Source organism: Pteropus medius, unplaced genomic scaffold (assembly GCF_902729225.1).
Source record: "Pteropus medius unplaced genomic scaffold, Ma_sr-lr_union100, whole genome shotgun sequence".
Taxonomy (NCBI): Eukaryota; Metazoa; Chordata; class Mammalia; order Chiroptera; family Pteropodidae; genus Pteropus; species Pteropus medius.
The window spans coordinates 6217033-6232674 of NW_024346667.1; the positions used below are offsets into that span (position 1 = coordinate 6217033).

Consider the following 15642-nt stretch of genomic DNA (forward strand, 5'->3'; position numbering starts at 1 on the left):
GTATTGCTTGCAAAGCTCATTAAAGTTTGCAGAACCCATTAAAAATACATATACATACACATATGTATATATGTGTATGTGTATATATATATGTATGCATGTGTGTATATATATATTCCTTCCTCCGACTCCTGGCTTTATTCACACAGCATTGTGGTTGTGGGATGTATCCTAATTTGTGTGTGGCATTAGTTTACTCTTTTTCACTGTGCTTTAGGATCTCATTGTAGGAATATACTAGCCTATTTCTCTCTTCTGCTGCTGACAGACATTTGGGTTATGTACAGTTTGGGGCTCTTTAAATAATGCTGTTATGATAAATCTTATACATAGCTTTTTGTGCACATATATACACATTTCTATTGATTGTACCCAGGAGTGATATTACTTAGTCATTGGTTTTGTATATTCTCACCTTGAGTAGATACTTAGAAGTAGTTTTCCATACTGGTTATACCAGTTTACATGTTGACCTGCAGTGTATGAGAAGGCCAGTTGTTGCACCTTCTTGCGTATGCTTGGTACTGTCTGGTTTTTAGGTAAAAACTAGGCAGTTTGGTGGGTATAGTATCTAATTGTGCTATCTGTGTTTTCCTTATGACTACTGAGTAACTTTTCAATGCTTATTGCTTTTGAAATGATCTTTTGTGAGGTTTTGTTTGGCTTATCTTTAAAATTGGCTTTGCTTTTTCTTGGTAATTTCAGGTTGTTTTTTTAAAAAATATTTTATGTATGATTTCTTTGTTGGATATGGGCATCGAAAATATTTTCTCCTATTCTGTAGCTTTCATTTTCACTTTTTAAAGAACACAACTGTTTAATGCTGATGAAGTCCAATTTGTTGCGTTGATTTTTGTGTCTTAAAAAGTCTTTGCTTACCTCAAAGTCATGATGATATTTTCCTGTCATCTTGTAGAAGCTTTATAGTTTGAAACTGTTGTTTAAGTCTCTAATATACTTTTTTCTTCCTCTTTTTTCCATGGCTTTCAGATGAATGTAATTCATTTGATTGATTTTGTTTTAACAGTAGTAGCAATAGAAAATCTATTAGTATGGCTTTTCATAAGAAAACATTTTAATTTTATTTTAATATACAGTATTGTAATTGTGAGTATGGCAACATTTTCTGCTAGTTAAGATGGATGATTTTTTATTTTCATGATTCCTTAAAAGGATAATTTAAGAATATCTTTTTTTCTGACTTTAAAAGAGGCAATCAATTTTACTTTTTATGTTATGTCATGTTCTGTCTTATTTTGTTTTTGAGGAGTCAGATTATGGTGACATAAAGCATTGGATTGTGCAGTGAAAGGCAGCTACTATATTAAGTATGTGACTTGATCTCTATAAGCCTTGTCTGTTTTATCTATAAAGTAGGGGAGTAAATGAGGTGATTAAGAAAAAGTGTGTATAACTTTTTTCAAGTCCTGAGCAGTTTGCTTGACAAACAGTAAGAGCTCTATAATATTTAGTGCTTTATTCTAGAATTTTCGAACTTTATTTTGAAGGTTATTTTGACGAGACTTGACTGAAAGGATATATACTATGTTTATTATAATATTTATAACTAAGTGAAAAGTAAAATTAATTTTACTTTATACATTTTTTATTGTGGTTAAAATATTTTTAAATTGTAGTACACAGAGTGGATTTTAAAATGCTTCTTTATGTTAATTTTCAAATAAAAATAGAATAAATACTTTGTAAAATATCTTTCTACTTCATTGGCTCTACTTTAACTTTGTAGACACTATAGTTAGGTGCCACTTCAGCGATGATAACTAGATACCAGAATGCAGAGTCTGACTTTGTATGTTGGTGGCCAAGAATTTAACATATGAATGCTTCTCTAAGACATTGTTAGTATGCTGTCGTGTTGGTCTGTAATTTTAAAAATCTGATTTAATATAGAGCTAACTCTTTTGTAGTCTAGTAAATGTTGCCAATATCCTAATAATTCATTAGCTTTCCATGTATTACTTATAAAATTTCAATTATTTATAAGATTAGGAAAAAAATTGTTTTGTATTTATCATGCCAGAGTTTCAGCATGTGATTTGGGTTTTAAAGTGTTAATAAAGAAAAAACAAATTGCTCTCATGTAAATGAGGTTCTTGGGTAGATTTTACAGAGTAGAGTTAACTTCTGAAGTTGAAAATTTTTCTTCTTATTTTTTTTATTTTTTATTTAGGGAGTCTCAACCATCAGCAGAATTTTTAAAAGGCTATCTAAATATTTGGTAAGTACATACTCTTCATGTTAAATACTTTGCTTGTTACTTAAGTTTACGTGTATGTTACATTAATGCCATTTGCAGTACTCTGCAAATTACAGTTATAATTTATATTTCTTTTAATTTTTACCTGGCACGGGAATTTCTTCTCTTTATACTTATTCTGATCTTCTGATTCTTTCTACATATTGTGTCCAGAAAATTCTTTCAGTGTGCAGCCTAAGTCTTATAAGAGTTCAGGGAAATAAATAGTCTTATTAGCAGGAATGCTAATACTTTGTGAATGAAACAGGATTTTCCCCAAGTAAGATTTTGGTAATACTTTTCTATATTAGCTGTCGATAACTAGTACTAATTTCTTTTTAGCCGTTCATTACTTCACTTCTCCTTGCATTAGGTCCTGTTCACCACAATAAATCAACATGAAGACCAGCAACTGGTCAGGCCCTGTGCTGTTTTCTATCTAGGCTATTCCAGTTTCTTTGTAATAACTTTATAGTATAAATTTGATAGGTGTCTGTAGTTAAGAATTTCATACCTTATGACTTCACTAGATAAGGCTGTTACTTTTTTATTTTTGAGTAAAAGTAGGAGAGTTAATCTCAATGTGTTTTACTTGAACTATATAGTATTTATTTTAAGAATAAATACATTTATTAGTTAAGGGAAATTAACTAGATTCACGAAAAGTTTAACAATAAATGTTGATTTCTTTTATTATACTTTTAATGTGTTTTAGACAATAAATATTCAACCAAGTGATGTTTCTTATAATCATAGTTGATGCTTAAATATTCAACAATTATATTAGTCTGCTTACTATATATTTATCAAGTAACATTTTTAGAAGCAAATGATATTACAAAAATTTCTTAAAGTTTTATTCCTTTAAAGTGTGATAAGCGATTTTGGAGATATATTAAGTAGAAAAGAGTAACTTACTGTCATTCCCCCAATTATACATATATTTAAGTTAGTTTGAGGGAAGTAATCATCTTTGCATTGTATATGTATATGACATATATTTCATTTGTGCAAATTTATTTATGTTTAGTGACTGCTTTCTTGATAGTTCACATACCAGAAAAGTCATCCCTAAGTGTACAATTTAATGATTTTTAGTATATTTGAAGTTTTACACTAATCACTATCTAATTTTAAGACACTTTCACTCCCCCTGCCCCTGTACCCCTTAAAAAAACCCTCTTTATCTATTAGCAATAACTACCCATTTTTCTTCAATCTTCCCACCCCTCACGCCCTAGGCAATCGCTAATATGACTCTTAGCTTCTATGGATTTGTCTGTTCTAGACATTTTATTTAAAACGGAATCATACAATATTTGTTCTTTTGTATTTGACTTCTTTCACTTAACACAATATTTTCAAGGTTTACCCATATTGTAGCATGTATCATTCATTTTTATGAATGATATAGAAATATTCCTTTCTATATCATATTTTGTTTATCCATTCATCAGATGATGGGTTGTATCTACTTTTTGGCTATTAGTAATGATTCTGCAATGAATATTTTTGTATAAGCTTTTGTGTGGATATATGTTTTCACTTTTGGGTATATTCTTATAGGGGTGGAATTGCAGGGTAATATGGTAACTGTTTAACTCTGAAGAACTGTCAAAATGGCTGCTGTTTTACAGTTCCGCCAGTAGCGTACGAGGGTTCCAGTTACTCCACACCTTCATTGACCCTCGTTATTGTCTCTCTTTTGTGGGTTTTCACCATCTGTATAGATGTGAAGTGGTATTTCATTGTGGTTTTGATTTTCATTCCTATAATGACTAATGATGAGTGTTATTTCATGTGCTTATTGACCATTTATATATGTTCTTTGGAGAAATGTTCAAACCTTTTGCCCATTTTTTAATTGGGTTGTCTTTTTATTGTTGAATTGTAAGCATTCTTTATATATTCTGGTAACTAGTCCCTTATGAGATATATGATTTGTCAATACTTTCTTCCATTCTGTGGATTATCTTTTCAGTTTCTTTCTGGTGTTTATGAAACACAAGAATTTTAATTTCAATGAAGTCCAAATTATCTGTTTTTTCTTTTATTGTTATGCCTTTGGTGTCAGATTACAAATTTACTTTTAAATATTCATTGATAGTCTAGGTCTGTGACAAGATTTTAATTATCACAGGACTATAAAGCATTGGTATTTCCTGTGTTTGACAGCTAAAGCCCAAAGGAAGCAATTATCCTTGTATTTGTGCTTGGATTCCTCAGCTAATTGTTTTAAGCAAAACATTGTGTTCTGATCCCATGTGTTACCATGAAAATGTTAGCTATGTGTGACATGTTTATTGATATTAGTCTTCTGAATTCATGTTTAGTGTTTCGGATTGGAGAAGAACTTAATACTTTAGTTTCTACGGCACTTACTGCATATTTGATTTTATGCCTTAATAAAATCATTGCTTTTTAGGCTAAGAGTATTAACAGTTCTTGTTATCTTAATGATTTTAATCTTGTGCACGTTATTTGTAGGCAATAATATTTCAATGTTTTCGTAAACCTACAAAATATATATATGGACTATGTATATTTTTCTCTGCTTTATTGAGCATATGTCTTTTAATTTTCATGGGACCATTTTAGTTCCCTATCTTTTTTTAAATCATTATGTGGCTTCTTTTATCTATTGAAGGCATATTTCAGAATATAGTGACCTATAATGTCTAATTTAATTTATTAGAGAAATGACATGTAACAGTGGAATGGCACCACGCTTAGTAGCATTGGTTTTCTATGTAAGGGCAAAGGGGCTGTAATATAGTGTAATTAAAGTATTTTTATTAGGGAAATTTACTTTTGTTTGTACCTTTTATATTTTCTAACAATATACTATGTTAACTTCAAATAACCAAAAGTCTATTTTAATTAAATTTAATAGAGCTGAAATTATTGATACTCTTTTTGTTAGTTGAATTTAGATCGTAGTATTTATTGGTTAACGATCATTTAAGTGCCCATCTGAAGGGTGCTGTTGTTCTTCACATCAGTGTTTCTGTGGTGGGTGTTATACTATCCATGGACATTTTGCAGCGAAAAAGGAAATAAAAACTGACGTTATGTCATTCACGATGGTGTTAAATTTTCCATTGTGATAAAAAGTAAGGAAAAGATTTAGTTGAGTGAGTTACGTCCTCCTATGGTATAAGTCAAATGTGATTAAGAGGATTTTGATGCTGTTTATGGCTGAATTAAAGCAAAATGGCTTTTGTGCATTATTCTTTCCCCTTTTCCTTCTCTTGTTCTGTGTGCTTAATGTTTAATAATTGAGTATATATTAATTCTCTGAGTATTTATATTTGAAATGGGGGTTTAATAGTAGAGACTCCTTTTTCTCACATGGGTAAGAAGGATTACCCTTTAGTTAAACCACTAATTTGTCACTAACTTTTCAATAGGAGCTGCCTTATACTATAGGTAGCAGCTTCTCAGCACACGTCCTAGAGTTTGCTACTCTGCTGATCTGTAAAACACCGTGGAGATATTGGTCAGGGTTGTATGGACAGAACGATTACTCTGTTCTTCCTCAGAATGGTCTTTCACTATTTACTAATCTTACTCAGGAAAGCTCCGCTGGACTTGGAGTATTCTAAATCTCACACTCTTTTTGCACAAATGTCTGAAAACCATTGCACAGTAGTATTGGCTCTCTTTGCTGCCAATGCTGCTACTCTTGTAACCACATCATGCAGGGAAGTTTTCCTAAAAGCTTTTTCCATCAGAACTCACTTTTAAAATGAAAAACGTAATTCAGATTAACTCCCACATTCGGTCTAGTAGCCATCTCAATTTTATTCTTATTAATACTCAAGATTTCCGTTCTCCTGATCTTTCTTCACAAATTTCTCAGTCTGTTAATCTAAATAATTACAACTGTTCATTTCTTCTGTTTTGTTCGCTGTTTATAGACTGCCTAGCTTTGCTAGAGTTATGTCAGTTTACTGTCTTGAGAGGTTCCTAGTATATATTCACATTCCCCACCCCGCTAGTTTAACCTCAGCGCTTCTTTGTAGTCCTTATCTTTTTAAAAAAATTTATATCATTCCGCATTTTAGTTACTTAGAATCTTTCCACTGTCTTCAAATAATCAGTCCTATCCCTATTTTTCTTACTCCTTTTTCACTTCATGTATCATATATTTTCTTTCCTCAGTCTGTCTTTAATCAAAGAATAAGATGTTTTTATTACTTTAGAAAACTAACATCTATATTCTTAATCGTATCCCTTTTTTCCTTCACTGGAACCTTGCTGTTTTCTGTATTCTTCTCTCGCCTATGTTCTAAGCTGGGTTCTCCGCTTTATCACACTTAATCTTGAAAAATGCCTTACTTCTATTCTTCCTATCCTTCCCATTATCACCAAGCTCATTTGATTTATAGTGGACTCTAAGTGTCCAATTTCTTAAATCTTAAATCTTACTCAACCACCTTCTGCAGTTTGACTATTGTTTCTCCTAGTGTTCTGCTTCCTCAAGTGAAAGTAAACCACTTTCCTCACAAAACCAGGGAGACAGGCATTGGTTAGGCTGATGTTAAAATGCTCTGTATCACCTCCAAGATAAGACTGAGTTTCAGTTGCTAAATCTGTGTCTTTTCATTTCTTATCCTGCCCTACCTTTTTAAGCCTTCGGTATTTTGCTGCTGCTTAACATTACTTCCTTGTCTTCTGTAACACTGTACTTTAATGGCTTTTCTACTGTCTCTCCAACTAAATGTTTATTTTCTTTGTTATTGCTTTTTCCTGTCTATGGCCGTACCACCCTGAACGCGCCCGATCTCGTCTGTTATTGCTTTTTCCTTCATTGCTTTTCCCTTAAGTAGAGACTGGATTGAAGCTTTGCTCTTTGTTCCTCCTCATTATATTTCTAGGAGATGGTCTCTATATTCATTATGTAAATTAACACAAATGCCACATTTTCCTTCATTACCTGCTTTATCTCAGTCATTATGCCCTCAGCACCCTGTTATTTCTCAAGCTGAAAATTTTGCCTTGTATGATGCTTGATATATCATTGGAACGCAATAAATGGTTTTTGAATCAATAAATGAACTCGTTATCTGAGTCTCCCAATACGTTCAGTTCTTTTTTTAGGTATTGATGTTAACCATTCACCTGTTCTTATGTCATGAGCCCTGTAACATCTGTGATGAACTCTTACCTACACTTGTTAGTTATCATATTTTAGTCCTAAGCTTAACTAATGAGGCAGATGATGTTCTTATCTGCAGATGGTAGAAGTAAGAATCACAGAGATTGCGATTTGCTTATAGTTTCACAGGTGGTGGTGGAATTGAAAGCTAAAATTAGAATTCTGATTACATCTTTCCTGGTTTTCATACAAAAATGCTTTCTAATGACAAAAGCAGCATCACGCAAGAAGTTACTCTTAGGGTACTGTGAGTTATGTGAGAGAAGACTGAACGGTGATAGTACTTTACATTCTTGTGTGATGAGATGAAGGGCCTGATTTGGTGGAAGGAATGGAAATCAAGGGTGTGAAAAGTTTTCGATCAACATTAACAGAGTTTTGAGATTCTGACATCTGGTAATGATGCAGTGATGCCAGTAAAGTCGTTGAGTGAACATACATCAGATAACAATTATAAAATCTGGTTAAAATATTGAAAGAAAAACTCCAACTATTTAAAAGCAGTGGAAAATGACCAAAAAGAGGCAAGGGCTAGCTGAGATGTCACCCTTTAACGCCTGCAACTTGAGTGTGTAAAAATTGTATGTCCGTGACTTTCTTGTCTTTGGATGTGCCTCAGCCTCCTGTAGTTCCAGTGGCATAGGGCAGAAGGTAGGGCTAGCCAAGCAGCCGGAAATTTGCTGAGGGAAATCCTGGAAGCAAGAGAACCATCGAAGAGATAAACAAACAGACTTTTTCGTCGGCCACTGCTATTATAAGCAATTCTAAAGGAATTGAGGATTCACTTGGAAAGGGTTCTATTGGGGGAAAATGGTTGAATATCACTATCTTACACTGTTAATGGTATAAACTAAAAATTTTCTGTTTGTTTAGTATTGTTACTTGCCATGAGTGACTGGCTACTTCTTTAACTCAGAGTAAGTATAGTATACTTTTATTTATAAATAATATATACTTATATATAGTAGATCCCCAGACCTTGCTTTTGAGGATTTCTGATGTGTCTGAATCTGTTTGTTATGGAAAATAGCAATTCTAGCTCCTATATGTTTAAAAATCTTATGATGAAATATAAATTCTATAGAATATCTTGTGGATAGTAAAACAATTACAATTTTTTTGGAAACAATTTTAATAATATATTATACACCTTGCTTTTTTAAAAGCATATCATGACCATGGTTTTATTTTTTGATAACTTCGAATTTCCAGTTTGAACCTCAGTTATTATACAGTGATGCCATTGGAGAGAGTTTACAGTTTAACGCATCCCTGACTTTTGGAAGTAGACATGTTAGTGCCCCAGATTTCCTCCACCCTCCAGATTCCCTTCTTTCCCCTCCTCTAAAGCCCATTAAAACCATTATTCTCCTTTTATAGATATAGAAGAAGTTTTCACCCACCCCCTACCCATACCTATTATTATCCACAGGCAGGCAGCAGGTGTTATTGGGGATTTGTAAAGCATTACTTCCTGTAGTTTGTAGTACAAAGAAAATTAGTGTATCGACTGTACTATACTTCCTGCCCTGCCCCTGGTTTGGAACCACTGCTGTATGAATATTGAGCACATTCTGCCTGATATGATGCCCCATTGATTTGAATTAATCTTTCTACAAAAGGAATCTTGGGAATGACTGTTAGGTTTGCTCTTTGCTTGTTTTAGCTACTCTTATAGTTAATTTGGCTATGGTACTATAGTACCTTATTTGCCCTAAGGAGATAAAGTAATGATACCATCTTGATTACTAGGCAGGAACTAGTATAAAAAAATGGGCTTTGTTTCCCTATAGAGTCAGCTCAATTGGAAAAAATGGAAGTGCTGATAGTTTTGAAAATAATATGATACTGACATCATTTCTCTGGCTTGACTATTTTTCTGTTAGCACTAGTGATAGATCGAATGCTGTTTTATGTAATAAAGTCATGTTGTAGTCTGAACTGGTGTACCATTTTGACTAGTAACTTAGTTGAGAATACCACTTACCTTTCTTTTGTGTCCAGTTCATTGCACCTTGGAGTGAATATGCAGAGAGGAAGTAACTAGGTCCTAATTTCCATAAGTTAGATCACACCAGTTGGGTAACATTTTACTTGTGGTTGTCTGGCTGTGTTGGGGCTGTATTGGTTACAAAGTGGAAAAGATTGAATTGTTTATCTGTCTCCCATCACATCCTAAAACTTTCCTGTGACCCATAGAAGTGACTGAGCATAGGCTGGGTGGTTCCCCAGTTACAAGCACCCACCCGTCCTCTCTCTCTCTTTCTCTGTCTCTGTCTGTCTGTCTGTCTCTGTTGCCCTAGTTTCTTGTCAAATTCATACCGTAGGTAGTTCTTCCCAGTTAGAAATAAGTTCAATCTTAATGGAGCTGGTTTACAAAGAAATGGGATGATGATAGCAATCTAGCATGAAATTATTATGCTGTCATTTTAAAATAAGCAAATGAATCTTTATGAAATGATAGCTTACCGACCGAGAATTGTCTGACCTGGAGCCCAGATGTGTTGATTTTCTAACAGTATCTCTGTGCTATGCTGGATCCTGCACATCTGGGTGGTTCTTTTTAGTGGAATGAGTTGATACATATCTTTTACCTTTTGAGAGTTAAAAATGTCAAAAGGCTCATTAAAAATTTATTAGAAACTCTCTTAGGTGAAAGTAAATCTGCCTCATCACTAATATAGTTTATTTTTGACTACTGTGTCAATCTCCTTAGAAAATTTACTTTAAACATCAAATTACAAAAGTTTCCTGAACTTTCTCTTTTTTGTGGGCTTGGGGAAGATGGGTGGTGGAGAAACCTATTGGAAACTGAGTACCAGCACTCTTTTTCCTCACCCTTCTAACCAGAAGTCTTTTTTAAATTCCACAGTTAATGTCTATGTTCCTACTAATTCTGACAGCTGCTGGGTGCCCTATAAAATCAATTCAGTTCGGACACGAACTATCCATAGTAAGTATCATATTCCTCAAGGTAAAGGACAAAGTTCCCAGCAAGACTGCCTTTATTTCAGATGCCAGCCACAAGAGGCGTCCCTGGCAACCTGCACTTCTATCTGAACTGGCTGCAAATTCAGATGTTTCTAGTACCTTTCATGTTGGATAATTTGCTAGAATGATTCACAGAACTCATTGAAAACCCTATGCTTAGGATTATACTTTTATTTTAAAGGATACAATTCAGATACAGCCAAATCAAAGAGAGGAACAGGGCAAGAGGTGGGCTGGGGGTGGTGCAGCACACAAGTTTCATTGCCCCTCCTCGTGAGGTCCATGCATACCTCCCTCCACCATCCGGGTGTGGCCACCAACCGGGAAGATCTCTTTGAGCCTTCATGTTCAGTGTTTTTATCGAGCTTTCAATATATGGGGATGATTGACTAAATCATAGACTTTGTGATTAAACTCAGTCTCTAGCCCCTCTCCCCTCTCTGGAGTTTGAGAGGTGGGGTTGAAAGTTTTTCTGGTGACCATCCCCATCCTGAAGCTATCTAGATATCACCATGAGTTACCTCATCAGCATAAATTCAGGTATGGCTGATAGGAGCTCTGAAAAAGAGTGTCGGAATTGAAGGATTCTTCCTTTAACTTGTACATTCTGACAGTTACTCTGGTTAGTGTCAGAATTGAATTGAATTGTAGGACACCTAGTTGGTGTCAGAGGATGAGTAATAACAGATACTCCAAGGGTTTCTGAAACTCTGTGCTAGGAACTGGGGCCAATATATATATTCAATTATACTACAGTATCAATGTAACATCTTTGATTCTTTTATCTTTTGCGTTGTCTTTGGGATTCTTTGGTCTCAGACTGTTTATTAGGATTCTACCAGAGAAATAGGTTTCAGATTTTAATTTCTCTGCTTCATTTTCATATTCTAATTTTTAAATTTAAAAAAATTTACTTTTATTGAAATAAATTTATGCATAATTTGATGAGTTTTAACATACTTATATACTCATGACACCACCACATTCAACATAATGAATATATATATACATCACCCCTAGAAGCCTGCTTGTAACTAGTTCCTTCCTCTCCTCCAACCCCTTTCCAGGGACCACTAATTTTACTTTTATTAAGGTTGATTTGTATTTTCTTGAATGTTATTTAAGTAGAATACAGTATGTCTCCTCTTTTTACTGTCTTCTTTCCCCAGCTCAGTAAATTTGAGATACATCTATATTGTCGAGTGAACTTTGAATACTTGTTCCCTTTTATTATGGGATAGTATTACATTTGGGGGATATAGCACAATTTGTTTTCCATTTACCTGTTGCTGCAGTGGGTTAACAGTTTTTGGCTATTAAAAATAAAGCAGCTACAAACACGTATATGGCAGATTTTTGTGTGGGCATGTGCTTTCATTTTTCCTCTGTGTGGAATAGTGGAATCATGTAATATGTGTATGTTTACCCTTATAAGAAACAAGATACAAGTTCTTTGGATAACTAAATGTAAGTGTTTCCCAGTTTGTGGCTTGCCTTTTCATTTTTCACCAGTGTCTTTTGAAGTTTAAAAGTTTTTTATTTTGAGGAAGCCCAGCTTATATATTTTTTTCTTTTATATTTCATGCTTTTTGCATTTTGTATTGTGGTAGGTTGAATAATATCCCTACCCCTCAAAGATGTTCACATCCTAGTTTTCAAAACCTGTGACTACGTTATCCTAAGAGGCTAAAGAAACTTTGCATAGACAATTAAATTAAAGATTTTGAGATGGGGAGATTATCTGGATTATCCAAGTGGGCCCAGTGTAATCACAGACTTTGAAGAGGGAGGTAAGAAGGTCAAGGCAGAAGAAAGATAGGAGACTGAAATGGATTGGAGGTTAGAGTGATGCACTTTGAAGGTTAAGGAAAGGCCCATGAGCTAAGGAATTCAGGCAGCTTTTTAAAAGTTAGAGAAAACAAGGAAGCAGATTCTCTTTGAGAGCCTGTAGAAAGAACAATGGCCTAGCAACACTTTGATTTTAGCCTAGTTAAACTGATTTCAGACTTTTGACCCCAAGAACTGTAAGGTGGTACATTCGTTTTGTTGTAAGCCGCCAAGTTTGCAGTAATTTGTTACAGCACCCATGGGAAGATAATACAGATTTCAGTACCTAGAAATGGGGGTGCTGCTGGAACAAATACCTAATTTAGAAGGGGGTTTGAAATTATGTAATGGGTAGAATTTTGAGGAACTTGATAGAAAACTTTAGATTTTGCCTTAAATGTACTGTTAGTAGAAATATAGATGTTAAAGACTGTTGATGAGGCCACAGAAGTAGGTGGAGAGCATAGTAGGGAAAACATCATCTTAGAGAATACTTAAATCATCATAAATAGACTTGGTAGAAATACGGATGTTAAAGATGCTGAAGATGAGGACTCAGAAGAAAGTAAGGAGCATGATAAAGAAAACTTGTATCTTCTTAGAGAAATACCTGAATTGTCATAAGCAGAATTTTGGTGGGAATAGGAATATTAAAGGTGCTGCTAATAAGGATTCCAGAGAAAACGAATAGCATGTGATGGGAAACTGGGATACAGAGGACCCTCGTTAGATGGCAGCAGAACTAAGTTCCGTCTTGCCTTGGAATAGCAGCAGTCATTTGCGTACTGTAAATTTCTCTTACGTACTTAAAGTATTTTAGTTTTAAGTAAAGTGACAGATTTGTATTTTTATATGTTAAATTTATACATTAAAAAATCAGTATTCTCCCAAACAAACATCTTAGTAGACTATGTATAGTTATTCTTTTTTTTCTTTTTTTTTTTAGGCAAGGCAGCCCTTGGTTAACCTCACAGATTGCAAGGACCTTGTCAGTTTACAATCCCTTAGTTTTTTATTTTTTACGCCTACAGCACCTGGTCTTCCTAGGTGGTCTTCCATCCAAGTACTAACCAGGCCCGACCCTGCTTAGCTTCCGAGATCAGACAGGATTGGGCTTGTTCAGGGTAGCATGGCCATAGACTTGTACAGTTATTCTTGAGATGTCATTATTACTAAAGTCTTTTTTCAGTTTCTCTTTGAATAAATGGGTATGTAAAAGTAATTTGCTATAAAACCTTTTAATTTGTGGATTTTTCTGATGACTTTAAAAAACAAAAATGACTTTAAAAAACTACTTTGAACTTATTTTGAACTAAAATGGTTATTCAAAAATATATATACATTGGTTTTATTTAGATATTTATTATTGAAGAAAATTATTTAGAAAATGGAAGTGCATTGATGTTAGAATCCAGTTGGCCCCTGAATAACATGGGTTTGAACTCTCTGGGTCCACTTATGTATGGATATTTTTTCAGTAAATACCTTTTTAGTCTGCAGTTGGGAGTCTGGATGTGGAAGGCCGATTGTATGCAGTGATCAACACCTTTTATTTGGGGACTTGAACATCCTCGGATTTTGGTATCCATTGGGGATCTTGGAACCAGTCCCCTGTGGGTACTGAGGGACAACTTAACTTTGAGGGGACTCAAAAGTTACAGGTAGATTTATGACTTCTTAAGGGTTGGTACCCCAATCCCTGCATTGTTCAAGGGTCAACTGCAATTTTAAATGGTAGCTTTTGTCAATGACTATTATTTACCAGTGTGATAGAACTTATAATTATAGTTGAAAATCAGTGTTTAAAATGAAATGTAGTGCTATTCAGGTGTGGAATTCCTAAATATTATAGTTCCCTCTTCTGTCTTTCCAGAGTTATTGCACCATGTTAAATTTTCAAATTAATTTCAACAAGTGTTCAAAAATTACCAATAAGTCTTAAATTCATGTTTGATTCCCTGGAGTTTGAAGGACTTTTATGTAGGCTACCTATATCTCTAATATTTCTTTTTAGGTTGGAATTTGGAATAGTCATTATCAAAAGTTATCTGTAGGAAATATGAGAGATTGGAGTACAAAGTGAATGACACAGTGAAGAAGCATACAGATAGTTCAGAATATAGGACAGCTAACAAGGTTTCTGCAAGTCAGTGGTATAAAAAAGAAGAGCGTGGGGATTTGCTCTCAAGTAAAAGAGATGTAAGAAACATAACAACCAGATACAAAGAGTGGTTCTTGTTTGGATTCTGTTTATATCAGATTACCAAGAAAAGACATTTTCAAGACAACCTTGGAAATTCAAATATTGACTGATATTATTAATGCCTGTGATTATGTAAGGCAATGGCAAAATTATTTAAAGATACATGTTGTGTGTTGGTGGGGAAGGGAGTGACATGATGTCTAGAATTTACTTTAAAATACCTCAAACCAAAGAGTAAAGGACAAATACAGCAGTATTGCTACTATCTTGAATAATTATTGACTATGGATGATGAGTAGGTATATAAGAATTCATTATACTAACTTCTTTCTATTTTTACATGTAATTGAAGTTTTTCATTTAAAAAATTCAGTTTTTTGTCCACTTACCACCAGGTTTTGCTGTCATTGTTCCTCTTCCAACATTTAAAAAATATTCTTAAATCTTTAAAAATATTATTTATATTTCTAATAAGAAAATGAGTCTTTTTCTGGCCATTTTATCCATCTTCTTTTTTTTTTTCTTATCAGTTATCACCATCTACTACAGTAAATATTTGTTTTATTTGTTGTGTGTCTTCTCTCCTTGAAATATAAATTCAGTGAAGGCAGGGAAGATTTTTATCTGTTTTGTGTGTTGCTGTATCTTCGTTACCTATAATAGCACATGATAAGTACTTAGTAAATAGTTGAATGACTGAATAAATGAATGAATGAGAACTAGAGCTCTTGGAAACTGAGAACATGGGGCTTGGCCAAGGACAGAATCAAGAAGAACTCTTTTGAAAATTAACCCTGTGGGACTTATCGGGGGAACTGTCAGCTAGTACATAAAAATTTAGGGGGTAAGAAGACATCTCTCTCCTGTTTGGCTATAAAGCCTTAAAATATTAAATATTCAACATATTCTCAGTAATAGGAATGGCTATAAAGTAATTAAATTATACTGTGATTTCTGTATCTTTCATATAGTCTTAAAAGTTTTTTATCCCTAATCATGTTTACTACTGAAAGGCAGTGCCTTCTTAAGATGTATTTTATTTAAAGTTTATGTATTTCTACTCAGGAAAAAAAAATTTAAACTAGTGATTTTATATAGGCAAGATGAATTTTAGAAACTCTTCTTATGGTTTCTTTTTATATTAAAAATACATAATCTCACATTTTTCCTTTTTCTAACGACTGACTTGTTTTTCAATCTGTA

General features: G+C 33.8%; 1 protein-coding gene and 1 pseudogene across 4 annotated transcripts in view; one reads left to right on the forward strand and one right to left on the reverse strand.

Annotated features, from left to right (window-relative positions):
• The window catches only part of FBXW7 (F-box and WD repeat domain containing 7), a 173601-nt gene that overhangs the window by 38401 nt on the left and 119558 nt on the right, over window positions 1-15642 (forward strand). For 2 of the 4 annotated variants that reach the window (XM_039875953.1, XM_039875954.1), the window contains exon 2: window positions 2192-2239. The exons of 1 other annotated variant lie outside the window; for it this stretch is intronic. The gene's annotated coding sequence lies outside the window, so the exon portion shown is untranslated. Of the gene's footprint in view, window positions 1-2191; window positions 2240-10352; window positions 10372-15642 lie in introns of those variants that run through there. One more of the 4 variants, XM_039875952.1, reaches the window with a different exon arrangement.
• On the reverse strand, window positions 13259-13377 carry LOC120613513 (uncharacterized; annotated as a pseudogene).